Source organism: Rhea pennata, chromosome 5 (genome assembly GCF_028389875.1).
Source record: "Rhea pennata isolate bPtePen1 chromosome 5, bPtePen1.pri, whole genome shotgun sequence".
NCBI lineage: Eukaryota > Metazoa > Chordata > Aves > Rheiformes > Rheidae > Rhea > Rhea pennata.
This window is the reverse complement of record NC_084667.1, coordinates 35,979,815-35,996,352: the sequence shown is the minus strand read 5'-3', so window position 1 is coordinate 35,996,352 and position 16,538 is coordinate 35,979,815. Positions and strand designations below refer to the sequence as shown.

Here is a 16,538-nt window from a genome sequence, read left to right as displayed (position 1 = left end):
GGGCAGGTAAAATAAATTTATTATTTTCATTTTCATTTTGCAGACCAAAGGCATCAGTGCAGAAGATCCAGTTTGTGCTCTCTGGAGTCAAAGTTAGATTTGCACTGAATAAACCAAGATTTAAATACAGGCTCAGTTTCAGTTTACTGCTTTGGATGAACTTAGCTGAATGAGGGCCATATGACTTACCTGACAAATGGATCTGCCTCTCTTGATTACAGTTCTAATACCTGAATGAAATCTAGCTTTGATTATAGCATTCTATCTACACATCTCAAACTGCTGAGGCAACTTGTTGATCAGGGCCTAGTACTCTTCTGAACAACTTGAGCAACCTAGATTTCCTTAATGTTGTTCCGAATGTATGTGATGGTGTTTGTCCTGTGTCCAGCACTTACTTGTTTGCCCAACAATGGATCTGTCATGAAAGCTGTATGGATTTTATTCTGTGCTAAGCTTTTCAAAAATAACAGTGATATAGCATTAGCTGTCTTCGATAACAAGACTGTCTGATGAGGCACAGTCTAACTCTTTGTTACTTGTTACAAATTACAGTGAAAGTCAGTATGGCACCCATATTGAGATGAAAGACATTTGTAACTGTAAAGAATGCTGTCAGTGCACAACTACCATCACTTAAGATTCACTGGAAATGAACAGAAGTGTCAACACACTGATAACCTGTAACGTAATGTTATTACCTCTTGTTATCATCTTGGAGCTACACTGTTCTTTATTTATTTCTGTGTATAAATTTTCCAAAAATTCATTTGTGATGCTCTGTTCTGCACTGGCCTGTATCCTCTGCTCTGTGCACTCTAATTGGCACTTACAGGTTTGGGTCCTTAAAATTGGCACCAGAATGAATTAATGTGCGTTTTAAGCTTCTGGTCTTATCGCAGTTTAATTACAAGAATAAATTAATTTTGAACATTTTTCTATACTTAAAAAAAAAACTTACTGTAAGAACCAAAAAACAGTGATCATTCCATTCTCATTACATCCCCAGAATTGCCATGAGAAATAAAATAATTAATATCTGTGCTTATTCTTTATCATTAGTCTTTGTCCTAAGAATGGATTAATGAGAATATTCAATGAGAATCAGAACATCCTGGCACTCACTTCTGTGAAAAGTCATTCTTGTGTCGAAGACTATAATGAGGCCTGAAAGAAGCATACAATTAATTCACAGCAACCTTAAGGTTGTAGTGAGAACAGAAAATAATATATCGTTCCAGAATGCTGACCAAGATTGTAGTAAGAGAAGACGAACACTAAAATAAGACCATTTTAAGCATACGTTCTAAAACTTTTGTCTGTGTGCCATTTTAAAATCCATGTTAGCTTTTATTGACTACAGTTGTCATTCCATGATTGGGCTTTTTTCACCTCTCCTCCCCAGATGATACTTCTTCAGATGTAAGGAGTCACATATCAAAGTCTACCTCCTCCAGGTAAGAGGTAGACATAAACTGAAACTGTTGTTTATATTCTACAACAAAAGCTAAAAAATAAGAAGAACTCTGTGGAACAAAATAGCCTTTAGAGTAAGCTGCATGGTATCCATGAGTTTAAAACAAACATCATGTAATTTTGGCCTACTGTGTATTTCTTAGGTATTCTTTGCTACACTGTTCAGTGAGAGGGCTGCTCACTGAACTATTCGCAGAAAAAGCCCACAGCAGCTTGTGTAAATATGGTGTGTTTGGACAGGCAAAGACATGAGGAGGAAGAGGCACAATGGAAGACAGTGAGATTGCACAGCTGATCGGTTCAATGTATTTGTCAGGTTCTGTCACCTGCATTGTGGATATGGTTTCTGATCCGTGTCCTCACAGTCATGTATGGGTTGCTGGCTTTGAATGACAGTTACTGATGCAAAGAAGCAATACATAGTAGCAGGATATTAAATGAGCATATCTCCCTGAAAAAAATGTTTAAAATGGATGCCTTGCTTTTGATTAATAATTAACATTGCTTAGTTTCAGTAGGCTTAAAAGAATTATTACAGCAGCATGCCTTCTCCATTATACTTTAGGTGGTGTTAAGTTTTCCATTATAAACCCCTGGTATTTTCATTTTGTTTGGTAACCTGGCTATAAAAATTAACTCCAGCCGTGAACTTACCAGGAAAAGATCTCAGTTTAGCAGATACTTAAAAAATATGATTTTAATTTTTAAATAGCTCAGCTATTTGATAGTTAGCAGGGGGAATAGGAGCCTGAGATGATAACTCCTCATGGAGAGAGCTCTAGTGATCAGACTGTGGCCTTCTGTGAGAAGGCCTATGCTATTTATTTCCTGTCACAGAAATGCTACTAGAAGACAAGTGGAGAAGGTTGTAGTGAGAAGCCTAACGAAGGAGGAGAGGCTTCATACCCTTAATGAATGCCTAATTCAATATTAGTATAAAGCAATTCTTACTGTGGTTCTTCTTTTATGGCTTTTAGGATGGGGTCAGGGCTGGACTTCCACTGAATTAGAAGGTAGGAGAAAAGAAAGACTACTTCACATCTATCACAAGATTTAGGGCTTAATAAACCAGTAATCCATCTTCCCTACAAGAAAAAAAGTGTAATTCTTAGTATTGATTAATCTAAGCAGTAGCATATTGGGGCAGAAATAAAGGCATAGATGGCAGTCTTTTGTTCACTGAGGGAAGTGACATCCATTGACAGAACAAGAGGCAGTAGGCACAAATCGCAACACAAGAAATACCACTTAAACATAAGAAAAAAATCTCTTGATCATGAGTGTTGTCAAACACTGGCATAGGTTGCCCAGGGAGGCTGCGCAGTCTCCATGCTCAGAGACATCAAAGGCCAGCTGGACATGGCCTTGGGCAGCCTGCTCTAGCTGACCCTGCTTTGAGCCTGGGAGTTAGATGATCACTAGAGGTGCCTTCTAACCTCAGTTCCACCTCCCCCGCACCCCCCAAAAAAAAAGGATACAGAACAAGATTAAGACTTTGGTGCCCGCTGAATCTATGTGATTCAAGAGATTATAAAAAGACCGCTCAGAATGGGCATGTTTGTGTTGCTGAGGGATGAGGCCATTGGACATTTCCATACAAATTTGCAATGCTGAGTTCTAGATCGTGTTTTCAGCTATGTTCTCATATTTTCAAATGAGTCCCCATTAGAGAAGACTTTATATCATCTGGATAACAGTATAGCACTCACATCACCCCTTCATCCTCTTCCCAGAAAGTTTCAAAAACTATCATTCGTGCCTATTCTTCTGTTCTTTTTCGCCTCTATGCTGCTTTCTGCCTGGTAGAGCACCCTTACTGAAGGAAAAAGATGTGTCTATCTCAGTGTCTGTATTCTGGTTGCAAAGACACTCCTGTAGTTGAAATAGGAATGCTCTCCATTTCTTTGTTAACTGAGCAAGAAAGAAAGAGTGACTTTTCAATTATGTAAAACTGTCTAAAGAGTTAGTTTTTTCAGTGATTGCCTAATGGGAGCTGTCCTTGAAATAAGGTGGAAATTGTGAACAGGGGACAGGAGGCAAGTGTTTCACCAAAGTACTGGCAAGGCAGCCTAGAGATTCCCCTTTGTCTTCCTGTAACAAATCCCAAAGGGACAGAGTTACCAGAGGTATAACAAGCAAGTGTGAGAGGGCTCAGCTTAGTTTTTGCTAAGTCCTATTGCTGATATGTATGGAACACTGCCCTGTCACAGGCTCTAATGCAGAAACCGCCTTAAGAACAGAGTCCAGCTATGCACTGAGTAAATAAGATACCAGAAGGCTGTGGTTTAGTGCAGTTTTTACTAAAATAGCATTCTTCAAATCATCAACTGAAGTGTGAGCTCCTTCGCATCACTCTAGGTACCAGAGAACCAACATCACACAGGGGCACTGTTTTCAACACGATGGCATGCTGCTCAAGAACATTTTCTATTCCCAATGTTAAATAATCCAACAAGGCATACTTAACCAGTGATGTTAAAGAGGCTTACACCTTGACATTTGACCAGCAACTTGATATTCTGAACCAGCAACTTCATCAAGATCTGTACCTTTAGAGAAGTTTAACATGAAAACCCTATGAAGAACTTGATGTAACAAAATATGTTATAAATACTACTATGCTACAGACAGACATACAAGAAACAAAAGTCTTTCTTTAGGACATCAACATAGAAAATACGTAATGAAAAATCAATCACCTTGTATCAGTCTATTCTTTGACAGCCGACTCCTTGGGAACGGTGGGGGGGGGGAGTGGAGGAACGGGGGAAGCCACTCGCATTCCAAGGCTTGAGATGTTTTGCTGCCTTAGCAAGTGAAGGGGTTAACCATGAGGTCATTGCAACAGCTGAAAGAGATAGCTCAAGCTATCAAAAGACAGCCCTTTGTGACAGTATTACTAGCAGAGAACAGTGGATGGAAGTAGTGCCTGAGTGATCCTCTGTCACGTGGCCTCCCTAACTTGTCCAGCCCCAAGTGTTCAGAATCTCCTGCAGCCAGCTAGTAGGTTTCAACAACTGTACCCTGATTTCTGCAGCAGGAGTTCATAAAGCCTCTTGGGAGGTAAGATAATAGTCATAGCACCCCTGGAGCAGTGAGAGCTAGTTATGGCCCTAGAAGACATACAGTGCCATGGTGGCTAAACCTCCTTTAGTTTGCCCATTGTGTCTATCTACCGCTAGTGTGAAAACATAAGCCTTTGACAACTGGACCCCAGTCCTTGTAGGAAAAAACAAAAGCCACAGCCCAAGAAGACCTTTTAAAATTGAGTTCTTTAGCCCACAACAGAACTGGTGAGTACATTCTGACACAACCTCCTTCTTTGCTCTACTTACATTTCAAAAATAAAATTACATTCCCACCTCCTGTTTTTTTTTAAACTCTGGATAACATGCAAAAAGATAGTACTGTAAGTAAATTTTGTGTGTTTAAGTTAAACTGATACATCATTTAATTAATGAAGGCATCTTCGGGCTGAAGCCTCATCTTGTAATCAGACTATATATAAAAAAAATCAAAAACACATGTATAATGCGTCTGAACATTTGCCACTGAAATCTCAAAAAGGAACCAATGATGTGTCAACTGCACTCCTACTTAAAAAATAGTAATAGAAAAACCACTGTGATACTACAGTGTCTTAGCAGCATGATTCTGGCATGAAAAAAGGAGCTGTGTTTCTTTTTTTTTTTAAAGCAAATGTAACCTAACTCTGAAATATGCAGTACAGCTGCCTCTCATTGTTTTCCTTGTGTGCATATAGGGGAACTTTGTTGAAGTGGGAACTGTTTCTTTTCTGTGCTTCTGCATTGTTTAGCACAAAGGACACTGAAAAAGTATATTTGAGGCATCTGCACTCTAAGATATGTGCAAGTGCCAAATATTAATTGACATGTCCAGATCAAAAGAATATATATTTCATAAAGTATTCACAGGGAGAATCACAAATTAAACTTATGACTGTAACTTTCTTTTTTATTTTAACACAATTCTTCTACATATTTTGGCAGCTAGTAAATTATACATTATGATTAGGATGACAGCTAAGGACACATATGAAGTTTAGGATACAATGCAAGGGCTAAGTTAAGTACCAAAGAGTAAAATTCAAAAAAATGTAAATTGGATTAAGGAAGGCAAGGTGGAGGAAATTGTCCAGACTAACTAACGTAAAATGCCAAGGAACAGCTATGCCTTTAGTCCCACCCCTCGAAGAAAAGCTCTTAACTCTGCTTTGTTTCAGCCGAAGGTTAGGTACTTTTACTGGAGTATCATTTTCTCGGAAATGTAATGAGGAAACCTTTTCCTCACCTGCCAAGACAAGGCTTCCATTCAATTTTGCATAATTATTTATTTATTAAGTTGAAGAAGAACTGGAACCTGGTTATGTTTTTTCACATCCCAGGCAAAGTGCCCTAAACCAGAGAGCAGCATAGTCCCATGTTTCACATTCTCTTTGGCTCATTTGTTATTCAGTGCTTAATAAAATTCAGATCTTCACCATGCTTAAGTTACCATGTTTTATGTGGAACCAAGCTTAGTGGCAGAATTTGGAATCTCACCTCCAGCATGTAGGCTGATGATGTGATACTCTTTGCCTACCATGCTAGCTTCAAGCAGGGAAAACTAGGCACACCTGTGTGTGCATTTTTGCGTTTCTGAAATTGTGTATTGGTCAATGAAAAGATCTCTACCATGTTTTCCTCCCTCCACAGTACTATCACAAATTCCTCCGGTGTATGTAGGTAGTTGCTTATAGATTGATACTGGAATGAAGTAGCTCACCTACTAACTGAAATTTTCAGTTTTACTGGTATTGAAAATCTGATCTTTGTCTGGAAACTGAAACATTTACTGAGCAGCACTTTACAGCTCACGTATAGAAGCCTACCTGTATGGCTTCCAGTACAGAGCTGAAAGACCCTTGACTGCTGTGTACTGAGAGCAAACTTCATCTTGAAATGTGTTTCCAAAGAAGGAAATTCACCTTTTTTTGTAAAGTGATGACGCCCCACTGAAAAACAACCAGCTGTCTTCCTAACCAGATTTTCCATATGGTTTAGATGATACTATTCTAATAACCACTGTACTAGTGCTATCATAGGAAATGAACACAAAGAACTGTTTGATTAAATAAATTTCCATGCATCATTGCTCTATAAAGAAAAAACAGTGTCTTTATGAAAGACACATTTATTTGATATACAATAAATTCTGCAAATGTGAATTGTGAGTCTGAATGCGGGTGTAAGTTTCACATTGTTCTTTAAAAATCCTTTCTATCCTATTTGCAAATGGCATTTCTGACAGAAATATGGATATCTGAAAAGTGGTATAAGGAAAATATAATACCAAACATGAGTATCATCTGTCTAGTGGCCTTCTGGGAATAGGCTTATAAAAGGGAAAAAGTAACTCTTTTTGTGGAAGGAAAACCATCAGCTACCGTGTTATTAGGAATAAAGTTGTTGTTTTAAATCTTCATTTTCAGTTTATTTTATTTTCTTCAATTATTTGGGGCAATTTGGATGAGTGTGCTGAAAACCCTGCCTCCCAAGAAAACACGAGTGAGAAGCAGCTGACAGTCAGATTATTTCAAAGTTTTTGAAAAGCTGAATGTTCACAGTAGAAAGTATTTCTGCACAATCATCTCTAGTGTGTGCACACATGAAAACATTAGTTAATACTACAGAAATGTGTCATTTTGTTGTTTTTTTTAATAGATCCTGCCTATTCTGCAGCTGTTACTCATTATATAAGCTGACTAAAGGTTCAAGTATAAATATGAGGAAGAACAGAACGAGTACCATCTTACCTGCTCATTTCATTTTCCAAGTTCCACATATCAATGTGTGCAATGAGGGTAAGTCTAGTAACAAATCCAGTCCAACAGCAGTTCAAGGTAACACTAGTCCTATTAATAGACACAGCAGGCTCATGTCACTCACAGAACTTACTTATAAACCATCAGACTTTTGTTATTCCTAACTATGGTCTTATGTTAAAACCAAACCAAACCCTTAAATCTTTATTTTTCGTTATCTACAAACACAATATTGCTGGAAGAGAGGGAGAGAGGGATGGGTGACTGGTTTGACACAGAGGTGCTTGGAGAGTGAGAAATTTTAAGAATTTCTCTTGTTGTGAAGGTATCTGCACAGGATTTCAAAGAGCAGAACTTCCCATCTATGTTGTGTTTCAAAATAAAATATCCATAGCTGTAGATGGCAGTTCAGTCACCTGCCCACGACCCTGTCAGCTGGACCCTCTGAGTGTTTATGTTTTGGTCTTTTTTTTGATTCTTAACAGATGAAAACAAAAAGATATGTTACCCATAAGATAGTATTATTGCCCATCACCCTGAGAGTGCACCAGTGCCAGTTCCAGAGATAATCAAGCCATGCTACCTAGATGAGAACTATCCTCATTTTCACATGCACCTGCTCAGAACTTTCTATAGCTAGAAACTACTGGAGCGTAAACCATTATAAACCCTTACCTGAGGGAAATGGGAGAGAGATGAACAGGAGGGGACAGCTCAAACACACACTCAGTGCAATCTGGGATGTACAAGTCTGTGGTCTTCAAGACAATAACCAATTCACAGGGTTCTAAAAGACCAGGTGGGGAATGATTTCCTTCTTCTTCATCAGCATGAGAGTCCACTTTGACTACGGGCTTCTAAAACATGGGGAAAAAACGTCTGTACCTTCACAGCCATCCGTTTTTTTTTTTTCTTTCCAGAAAAACATTAGAGAAGACAGCAAGCTGTGGAATCCAGAACTGCTGAAGAAATAATGGATGGAGAGAGAAGATTTTTTTTTTAATTCTGAAAAGAAGCAGCATTTAGGCATGGCTAGTAGTATTTATAGTAGTACTTAAAAGATTCAGTTGTGATTGGGACTCTGAAATTCTGTGCACTGTTTTTACACATGGTAAGAGACAGTTCCTGCTCCTGGAATCTAAACAGAGAAAAACATAAAAGGGAACAGTGAAACACTGTGGTATTAGCCCCAAATTTAGGACTAGAGGTCTCTCAATAATGAAGTAACTTGCCCAAATGCATAGCAGACCTGGGAGCAGAACCCAGCCCAATGACCCAATCACAAAACCAACCATTCTGGCTTTAAGATTCATATGGGTAACCTTCCAGGGCTTCAGGTAAGTATTAAATTATAATTCCAACATACATTAAGTTTCTTATTCAAACCAAACCCTAAACCCAAACCTCTTGAGGTTCTCTCAACACTGTTAATGTGTTTGTCAGAACATATTCCAAACAGAAATGTGCATTCAGCAGACAATAGTGATTGTTGTGGGTGGTAAGATATGCAGTGGGTTGCAGTAGCACGGATTATATCCTGTATCTTTTTAATATAATTCATGGCTTGTATTTCAAAAACTGTTTATAATTAAGAGTAAAAATCTGACTTTGATTAGTATTTGCATTCGATCTAATGCCTTCATTTATTCCATAATTTCATTTTAAACATCTGTGTGCAAAAGATTCTGATTTTGTATCAGCTGAAGTTTAGTAACTGCTATTACTGATTATGGCCTTGATGGAAACTTCTCAGTAGTTTACAATATTTAGTTATGATATTTCAAGAGCCCTAAAGTATTATTATAAAGAAGCAAATCTAGGTTTGGCAATGGGCCTTTCTTTTGTCTCTGAAACTTTCTGCAGTAAACTTAGAACAGAAAAGCATTTCTCTGGAGTAAAAATATATATGTATTGCTGACTAGAAGTGTATGTTTGCTGCTTCACAATTTTAGAATTAGATGATGGACTTAGTAGACACTGGATGGTAAAAAGTAAAACCCCTAATTTAAAACATTCCACATATTGCCACATTCCAAGAAAAACATGGAGCAGTGAACAAAACCAGCAGTATTGTAATAAGAAAACAACTAGGTGCATTTTTTCCAAAACCTAAACCCAAGAATCTAAATGTATGAGTTACTGGCTAAAAATGCCATTTGCATGTCTCAGTTTCTTCATGAACTGAAAAAACAACCAAGGCTTGATTAAAAAAAAAAAAAAAAGACTCTAAGTTAAGATTTAAAGCACCGTTCTATTTTTATAATAATCTGCTTAGAATCTTGATGATGCCTTTCAATTTTAATGAAATGTGTCTTTTTCTTTAGAGGAAATTCTACCATTACAGCAACATTTTTAATGTAAAAATAAGAATTTTAATGCTATTTTTAGAATAATTACAATAATTACTAATTACTATAACCATAGGTTTTGTTATCTGATCTAGGAAAAAAGTAACTTCTGAGGTGATCCACAGAACACAACTGCTGATACATAACATGAGCACTTCAGCAGGCTACACAGGCCCCTGATAAACTGACATCAATTCTGATTATTGTCTGAGTGTTGATCATAAGTCTGTCAAAACTCTACACCTGTGCTCAATTTTAAGCACAGGCTAACATTCCACTCCAAATACCTAAAAAGTGAGCTTAATTTGCATGTTTTATCAAATCACAACTGTAAAGCCTAGATGTGAGAATGGAGGGTTGCAGGAAGAAAAAAAGAGGAAGAAAACCTTAGCCAAATTCTTAAATCCCTTACCAAGAGTGCTTAGGCAGCCGTGCTTTGGCTTTTAAAAGGGTTTTGCAGGGCAAGCTAAATGGTACCCGTGTGAGAAGAAAGGATGGCCACAGCTTCAGAGACACTTGTTTGAATCCAAGGAAGGCCCTGATAATGGAACCAGAGAAAATTTGTTATGAAAGGCCAGGGCAAGACATGGGGAACCTGAGATGATAGACAGAATTTCTTACTTTTGGACATCACTATACAGCCTGATGTAGTTTACCCTCTGCTGAACAGAAAAGAAAGATTTGTAATCAGAGAGCAGATGGATCAAAGCAGTCCATGACTACATGGATGACGAATGTGAATGTCCACTGAAGAAGAGATGCAGCAGCTGCGATTGCCATCCACATGGCTCTACTGCTACTCTGGGAGAAAGAGTTTCTTTCTCCTAACCACACAGAGCAAAACTGTGCATAAGAGACGTAAGGACTTTTTTGTCCTGTAAAAGTCCTGTGCCTCTAAATAACTAGTTTCTACTATGCTTAATCCTTCTTGCTTTATCCACGTGAAAGAACTGGAATGAGGGGACTGGAATCCAACAGGTTGCCGAGCCTGGTAAAGAGAGCTTTAACTAGGTAGGAAGGGGGAAGGGGAGAGTTATAGAGAGAGCAGACAATAAAACACAACTTGGATTGGGGGGAGGGGCCTCCAACGGGTGCAGGCAGCTGGGGATGTGCTTGTGGGACAGGCCGATGGGGGACCCCCGTACACCCTTCCTGGGAAACCTGCAGGCATGACCACCTCTCTGAAATGCCTGCACACCAATACACGCAGCATGGGGAACAAACAGGAGGAGGTGGAGGTCTGTGCGCGCTCGAAGGGCCATGACCTCGCTGCAATCATGGAGACATGGTGGGATAGCTCACACAACCGGAACGCTGTCGTGGATGGCTATGTGCTTTTTAGGAAAGACAGGCCAGGGAGGCAAGGTGGTGGAGTTGCTCTTTATGTGAGAGAGCAACTGGAATGCATCGAGCTCTGCCTAGGAGTGGAGGAGGAGGCTGTTGAGAGCTTACGGGTAAAGATCAAAGGGCAGGCTAACATAGGGGACACTGTTGTGGGTGTCTACTACAGACCACCTGACCAGGAAGTCAATGAGGCCTTCTACAGACAGCTGGAAATAACAGCCTCATGATCACAGACCCTGGTTCTCATGGGAGACTTCAACCACCCTGGTATCTGCTGGAAGGACAACACAGCAAGGCACAAGCAGTCCAGGAGGCTCCTGCAGTGCATCAGTGATATAACTTCTTGTCACAAATGGTAGAAGAGCCTACCAGGAAGGGTGTCCTGCTGGACCGTGTCCTTACTAACAAAGGAGGACTCGTTGGAGACGTGAAGGTTGGGGGCAGCGCTGGCTGCAGTGACCATGAAATGGTGGAGTTCAGGCTCCCGCAGGGAAGAAGTAAGGCAATAAGCAGGATTGCAACCCTGGACTTCAGCACAGTGGACGTTGGGCTCTTCAGAGACCTACTTGGAGAAATCTTGTGGGTTAAGGCCCTGGAAGGAAGAAGGGTCCAGGAGAGCTGGTTAGTATTCAAGCATCACTGCCTCCAACCTCAAGAACAGAGCATCCCAAGGAGAAGGAAGCCCAGCAAAGGGGGCAGGAGACCTGCATGGATGAGCAAGGAGCTCCTCACAAAATTCAGACAGAAGAAGAAAGTACAGAGAATGTGGAAGAGTGGACAGGCCACTTGGAAAAATTATAGGAATGCTGTCAGAGCATGCAGGGACGTGATGAGGAAGGCTAAGGCCCACTTAGAATTACATCTGGCAAGAGATGTCAAGGAAAACAAGAAGGGCTTCTTCAAATACACCAGTAGCAGGAGGGAGACTAGGGAAAATGTGGGCCCACTGCTGAATGATGGGGGGGGGGGGCCTAGTGACAAAGGATACAGAGAAGGCTGAATTACTGAATGCCTTCCTTGCTTCAGTATTTGCTGCTAAGGGTAGCCCTCAGGAACCCCAGAGCCTGGAGACAAGAGAGAAAGCCTGGAGAAAGAAAGACTTTCCCTTGGCTGAGGAGGATCAGGTTAGAGAACATTTAGGTAAACCTGACACTGACTAATCCATGGGCCCTGATGGGATGCACCCGCAAGTACTGAGAGCTGGCGGAGGTTATTGGTAGGCCGCTCTACACCATCTTTGAAAGATCATGGAGAACTGGAGAGATGCCTGAGGACTGGAAGAAAGCCAATGTCACTCCAGTCTTTAGAAAGGGCAAGGAGGAAGACCCAGAGAGTTACAGGCCGGTCTGCCTCACCTCCATCCCTGGCAAGGTGATGAAACACCATATTCTGGATGACATCTCCAAGCAAATGGAGGAAAAGGTGGTGATTAGGAGCAGCTAGTATGGATTCACCAAGGGGAAATCCTGCTTAACCAACCTGATAGCCTTCTATGATGGAATGACTGGCTGGGTAGATGAGGGGAGAGCAGTGGATGCTGTGTGCCTTGACTTCAGCAAGGCTTTTGATGCTGTCTCCCATAACACCCTCCTAGGCAAGCTCAGGAAGTGTGGGTTAGACGAGTGAACAGTGAGGTGGATTGAGAACTGGCTGAAAGGCAGAGCTCAGAGGGTTGTCCTCAGTGGCGTGGAGTCTAGTTGGAGGCCTGTGCTTAGTGGAGTTCCCCAGGGCTCAGACCTGGGTCCCATCCTGTTCAACTTCTTCATCAATGACCTGGATGAGAGAACAGAGTGCCTCCTCAGCAAGTTTGCAGACGGCACCAAGCTGGGAGGAGTGGCTGATACACCTGAGGTCTATTCAGCCATTCAGAGAGACCTGGACAGACTAGAGAGTTGGGCGGAGAGGAACCTCCTGAGGTGCAACAAGGGCAAGTGCAGAGAGTCCTGCACTTTGGGAGAAATAACTCCCTGCACCAGTACAGGCTGGGGCCGACCTGCTGGACAGCAGCTCTGCAGAGAAGGACCTGTGAATGCTGGTGGATGACAAACTGACTATGAGGCAGCAATGTGCCCTTATGGCCAGAAAGGCCAATGGTATCCTGGGGAAGAGTGTTGCCAGGAGGTCGAGGGAGGTGATCCTGCCCCTCTACTCAGCCCTGAGGAGGCCTCGAGTAATGGGCTCCCCAGTACAAGAGAGATATGGAGCTACTGGAGAGAGTCCATCACAGGGCTACGAAGACAATCGGAGGGCTGGAGCACCTGCCCTATGAGGAATGTCTGCGAGAGCTGGGCCTCTTCAGCCTGGGAAGAGAAGACTGAGGGGGGATCTTATCAATCAGTGTCTGTAAGTACCTGAAGGGAGGATATTGAGGGAAGGCGGCTAAACTCTTTTCAGTTGCCTTGTGTGACAGGACAAGAGGCAATGGGCAAAAACTGAAGCACAGGAAGTTCCGCCTGAACGTGAGGATGAATTTCTTCACTGTGAGAGTGACAGAGCATGGAACAGGTTGCCGAGAGAGGTTGTGGAGTCTCCTTCTCTGGAGATATTCAAGACCTGCCTGGATGCAGCCTTGTTTAACATGCTCTAGATGACCCTGCTTGAGCAGGGGGGTTGGACCAGATGATCTCCAGAGGTCCCTTCCAGCCTTACCAATTCTTTGATTCTGTGAATGCTACTCCACTTGTTCCTGTATCTATCCTGGTATGTACTGGTCTCTATTATTTCACAGTCACTTCCTTGTGATAGTACTGTTCTTAGTTATCTTCCAATGGCACACAGTATCTCTGGAAGGCAGAACATTATTTCTAAATAAAATCAGGTTTGATGGGATGAGGGCAAAGCGAACTCCTGAACGCTAGGTTTGCTCAGCTGTTTGAGCTCTTGCTTTTTGTGGATAGCCCAGTCTTAATCATTGCATGTGAAATTTAAATATAACCATCTTTGTGATTCCATCTTTTGGAAGGTAGGCAAAAGTCAGTCTCTTAACTATGCACAGTATTTTTTGTTTAACTCCACGATGGACCATAAAATAGCACCAGAATGTCTGTCAAATGCATGTCCCTTAGGAGGTTTGGTGTGACTGTTCCATTATGTGTCCTGATTTTCACTGCCTGAAGGACGGCGAGTTTTGTTCTCGAATTTGTTTCTTTCGACCTTTGCACTGCCTGTCTTCCATTGATATGCATTATAAATAGCAGTGCCATGAACAGTATTTTGAAATAGCTAATATAGATCATTGTATCGTACTTGCTGTGATTTGCAGAGAGAATACAGAGGTTTCTTAAATTTTTAAATGCTTTAACCCATTTCTTTGTGTCTGACAAAAACATTTATATGTATAAACATTTTTAAAGACTATCAGGAGTACATTAATTCATTCATTGTCCTTCTAGGGAAAAAATACAGCTTGATGAATGATATCTTCATACTCAGACTATCTGGGATCTGATTTCAGTTCAGCCATAGCTTTCTTACGTAATCATCTGATGAATCATTTAAATATCTATTACATTACCTTGCTATGAAATTACACTCATGCCTCTGAACTACCTTGAAATTCATAGAGCATGTTGCCAGTATTCAAAATAGTATTAATAATCTTCACTTGAACAGCTACAGAGGCCTGTTGCTTACCCTGAACTGTAATGCTGTTGTGGCATTACTGTGAGCTTTTCAATATTGGAACTTAATTTCAGGAACATGTAGCATTTGTTCAACCATAGGGAAGTTGGATTGCCTGAAAAGCAGGTCCCATCTCCTATTATGGGTAGTAACTATACTTCTTGGAATTTGAGTTTCTGAATGAACAGAGTACCTGAAGTGTTAAAGAGTTTTTAACAACTTTGTGTCCAAAAGCAGACCATATATTTGCTAGAGATATTATCACTAGGCAGAAACAAAGATTGTCAGACAAAGAAATGTAAATGTTTACTGAATTAGTGTCTTTATTTCAAGTTTTCTCTTACAACCTTTATTCTTTTTTCTATTCTGTTTTTACCTTAGTTTATCTATGATATATTTGCCTTCCCTTGCTCCTTTTTCTTTCACTGGCTCCTAAGTGGAAGATGGAACTGGGTGGTAAGCTGTTTTGTTCTGAGTTCAACTTTTTAATATCTGATGTTCATTTATTTGAAATTAGGGAAAACAGGTTTACTTCTTACATCCAATTAATTGAAGCGTCTTTAAAACAAGCAGGTAGACAAGCTATTGTTTTACAGACTGCATCTGTAGTTGATACCCTGTTAAGTGGTATGATTTATTCTAGGCAGTTGTTAGCAAAACTGAGTGTAAGGCACATTCACCAAAAAGCTTAAGGCACTGTGCAATATAAAACCATTTTGCAATACATTATTTAGAAGACCAACCTCTAAAGAGACAAAGAAATTTAATCTATGGAATCCAAATGGGGGGAGGCCTGAATGAGAAAAATGGAAGAAAGTATTAAGTGTGAAGTCAAAAAAATGCATGTATGTTTTTGGCCAAAGAAACTGTTATGCTGCTTGTATTACAATTGACTATAACTAGAAATCAGGTTATTGCCTGAATGATAAATCCCTTGAGAGGCACTGAAACTCACTGCACATTATTCTTGCTGTTCCACTCACATAACTGCATTGTAGTTTTATGAGTTACAGGCAAAATGGGCACCTCAAGTCACGCACTCCTAAAAAACCCCCAGCAATATAATCTGTTTAGAGAGTGCCCTAAGCATTTTCAGAACAAGTGCATCATTTTTAAAGGTTTTCCATGAGGAATTACTTATAAAAATGAGTATCTTTCGGGGTTTGTAGCAGGATATTTCTTAATTATTGTTGACATGTCAGCCATTACCCTCAGTCTCCCTTAGTCACAAACTATAAATGAAACAGATTCAGCAACTACTTTGTGTTACTGAAGCATCAAACTGATGTATTCAGAGTTGGATTCAGTGATGGAATCATCAACTTTTAGGGCACTTTTTAGAGCTACCTACTGGCTCACAAACCTGTGAATCTTGAACAACTGAAGGTTGTCTAGTTGCTCAGCAGATGCATTCATACTGTGCAGGTAGCTGAAGTGGGTGGTTAAGTGTACCAAATGAAGCTTTCTAAGAATTCTATAAGTATTTAGTATCTAGAAGAGCATTTAAAACGAGTGGTCTTACTATTTTTGGGCAGGACTATTAAAAACAAAGAATAAAACCTAAGGATTTGCACAAAGAATTAGTGGAACATATCCATTTAGCATGCTGTATTTCATCTTCAACTTGGTATACCTTAACAGCCCTGAACAGCCAACCTACACTAAATCAAGTAGACCACGTGGCTTCACACATAAGAGTGACTGAGTGATACTATATGTGCACATAAATTCATGCATGCAACTGCGTTTGAAGGGTAAGATTTTAAGTGCTTGCTGTATGTGGACCTCAGGTCCTCTGCTACAGTAGACCTGTGTATTTCTCAGAGAACTCATTTGAAAACTTAACTGACTACAGTCCTTTTTCCTGCATTATTTTTAAACCTTATGATTTTTTAGAATTTTAAATACATCTAAGGTTCTCGAAC

At 40.4% G+C, this 16,538-nt stretch overlaps 1 long non-coding RNA gene across 1 annotated transcript in view; it reads left to right on the top strand.

The window, feature by feature from the left end:
• Positions 1–8,899, top strand: part of LOC134141580 (uncharacterized) — a 93,561-nt gene extending 84,662 nt beyond the window's left edge. The window contains exons 4-5 of the long non-coding RNA XR_009958656.1: positions 7,200–7,339; positions 8,221–8,899. This is a non-coding gene — a long non-coding RNA (uncharacterized LOC134141580). The remainder of the gene's footprint in view (positions 1–7,199; positions 7,340–8,220) is intronic.
• The last annotated feature ends 7,639 nt before the right edge of the window (positions 8,900–16,538 follow it).